The following is a 3,411-nucleotide window of genomic DNA, read 5'->3' as shown; positions in this document are numbered from 1 at the left end:
CTGTGAGAGGCCATTCTAGGGTCTCCTTGCACAGAGGACTTGAATCCTGGCCTGGTCCCACTCATTCCTCACCTCCTCCTCACTTCTTCCTGAGTCTCTCCGCAAATGGAGTCTCCAGCCTCCCCCATCTCCACCCCCACTGCCTGGCCTCACTTCTGGCCTTGCCATTTACTGACTGGGTGGTTGCAGCGGCCCCTCAGAGGGCCCCCTCAAATTCCCTCTTTGCACTGCAGCCAGAGCCACCTCCTCCTAATACTTTCTTAGCAAAGTTTTCAAACACGGAGCAAAGTTAGTTTTGCAGATAACACCGTCTATCCACCACCTAAATTCTGCCCATCTATCTTACTGATTTGATTTCAAACTAAGTTGTAGATGTCAGTACCCTTCTCACTATGGACTTAAGCACGCATATCATTACCTAGAGTTCAACATTTGTTTGGAGTTGGTCTGTTGGCTTGGAGGAAGCCAAGGTGTACCTTTGTCTGGTCCTCCAGCACCTGGGTTCGTCCAATGCCAGTGGCCTCCTCCATGATGCCAAAAGTTTAAACCCAATAAGATCAAACTGGTGTGCCTGTGGGACAGTGGGTGCCACATCTGCCCAGGCCCCCAAAGTCTGTCTCCAAAAAAGGTTGGTGATATCACCGAGGCAACTGGGGACTGGGGGATCCAGGGATTACCATGGAACTGACCATTCGGAACAGACAGGCCCAGACTCAGGGGTACCTGTTGCTTCTGCCCCAAAGAGCCCTCAAGGAGCCATGCAGAACAGAAAGAAGCAGAAGTACAGTGAAAATATCACTTTTTATAAGATCGTCAACATGGCCTGGCAGATGTGGCACCAATCCTTAGCCAGAGAACTCTCTGGAACCATTAGAGTGATCCTGGAGACTGTCCAGACTCTAGGCTGCAAAGGAAAACAGTTCAAAATATATTATGGAAAGCACAGATCTTAAGTGTCCATTTGCTGAGATATGACAAATACGTATACCAGTGTAAACCAAACCCCTATCAAGATACATAATTTCAACATCACCCCAAAAAGTTCTCTTATGCCCCTTTCTAGCCAATGGCCCCCCTAACCTCCGTGACGGTGAGTTCTGATTTTTTTTTTTTTTACCACCATAGATTAGTTTTGTCTGTTCTTGGTCTTCATGTAAATGGAACATACAGTATATACTCTATTGTGCCTGGCTTTTTTCACTCAGCATAATGTTTTTGATATTCATCCGTGTTGTTGCTGCTATTGGTAGATCCTTTCTTTTTATGGATGCACAGTATTCTATTGTATGGGTAAATCACAATTTTTTTTTTTTAAGCCTACAGCACTACCTAGGTCTTCCTAGGTGGTCTTCCATTCAAGTACTAACCAGGCCCGACCCTGTTTAGCTTCCGAGATCAGACGAGATTGGGAGTGTATGGCCGTAGACCACTAAATCACAATGTATTTATTTATTCTTCCTACTGTTGATGGACACCCAAGCTATTTCCGATTCAGGGGTTATTATGAATACAATTTCTATTGAACATTTTTAAACAAATCTTTTTGTGAATAAAAAAAGTGAAATTGCTGGGTCATAGAGTAGGGGTATGATTATTTTATAGGGACCTGCCAGAACTTTTCCTAGAGTAGTCGTACCATTTAAATCCTGCCAGCAGTGTACTAAAGTCTGGTTGTTCCACTCCCACACCAACACGTGGTATGGTCACTCTTTTTAATTTTAGCTCTTCTGGTGGGCGTGTCAGGGCCATCTTTTTTATAACGCATGTCCCTGGCTCCCTACGGCTCAGGAGAAAGTCCAGCTCTCAGCCTTAGCTCTGAGACTTCCAAGGTCCAGCCCTTCTCTGTCTAAGCTTTTCCTTCTCCATCTCCTATTTAGTTTTTTCTAAGTAGTCATGCAGTTTTTTTTTTCCGTACAACAGAACATTTCATTTTTCTCTGCTTTTTCATGGACTGGTTTTTCAATCTGGAATGTGCTCCTGCTCTCACTTATCTGATGAGATCCCAAGTCTCTTTTTAGGCCCATCAAAGGTGTCACCTCCTCCAGGAAGACTTCCTGGACATCTTATAGGAAGTCATCCCCTTCTTAGTGTCCTGAGGGTACTTTCCAGCTATTTCTCCTGCAGCTCTGATCACCCCATTCTGTAACTGTCTTACTCTCTAGACTGTGAACTCCATGAGGGAGGACACCCATCTGTTCCACCCCTGTGTCCTCAGCACCCAGCACGGGGTCTGCACATAATAGATCTCAGGCTGCATTTAACAGCATCGCCAGTGGTAGCAATGGCAACACGAATAGCTGCTGACGTTTGCTGCATGCTCACATGTGCTGGGCCCTATGTGAAGCCTATCAACTCATTTAATCCTCACCACAACCCTATGAGGCAGAGCAGTTACCATCTCTGCAACATGAATGAGGAAACCGAGGCTCAGAGAGGTGAAGAGGCTTGTTTCAGGAAACAGTCAGCACTTGTCAAAGCTGGAAGGCATCCACGCATCTTCTTACTAGTCACGCTTCTGCTCAAATGTCCCCTCCTTAGAGAGGCCATCTTACATTGAGGCCTCGAAGTAAGATGAGGGTGAGGGTGAGGGCGAGGGTGAGGGTACTCCCCGCCCTCAGTCGTACAATCTTCATTACATCCCCTCACTTTTTGACCTTTATAACCCCCATCACAGCCAGCAACAGATCTTTTTTGTTTGTTTGTTTATGTGCTTATCATCTGCACCCCACCCCCGACCGTGAGCTCATGAGAACTGTAACTTTGTCACATGACTATGTTGCTCTAGCATACCGCCACACTGTGTGGCACACATTAGGGGCTCAATAAGTGCTGGCCAAAAGTAGAGCAATGGACGCCAGTACCTACAGTCTTTTTTAAAAAGTTTAAGAAATTCAGGTATAAAAATGAAATATAGATACACTAAAAAGGTTTGTGCATTGTATTCTCTATATAAATTTTCCTTAAAGATGACCAGGAGGCCTTAACCGATACTCATGATCTCCCTTCTCATTGCCCTAATCCTCAGCCCTTCTGCTGGTCTAGGTGGCTGCTTGGTCGCCTGAATGGATGGCACTATGTCAGGAACTCAGCGTTCGTCCTTGTTGTTGACAAGTCATACATTCGGCGCTAGTTAATAGGTCAGCCTCGATGTCCCCAGTCTTTAAATCTTAACTTCTTCTAGGTCCCCAACTAAACTATTAAGCCATTTGCCTCAGCCTGTGAGGCTAAATATTTGGCCATTTCCTCTTTTCTCAAAGTGCACGACCAAGTGTGCAGCCTGAAGTCTTGCTTGTTGGGAGGGTTTCCTCACACTCCTGTCTTTCAGAGTCACTCCAGGTGGGGCGATAGTGAAATTCACCACCCAATTTCAGCTTATGCCAACACATGGAGCTGACCCATTTATGAACCAAG

The sequence above is a fragment of the Pteropus medius genome, unplaced genomic scaffold (assembly GCF_902729225.1).
Source record: "Pteropus medius unplaced genomic scaffold, Ma_sr-lr_union100, whole genome shotgun sequence".
Classification (NCBI taxonomy): domain Eukaryota; kingdom Metazoa; phylum Chordata; class Mammalia; order Chiroptera; family Pteropodidae; genus Pteropus; species Pteropus medius.
This window is presented reverse-complemented; position numbering follows the sequence as displayed.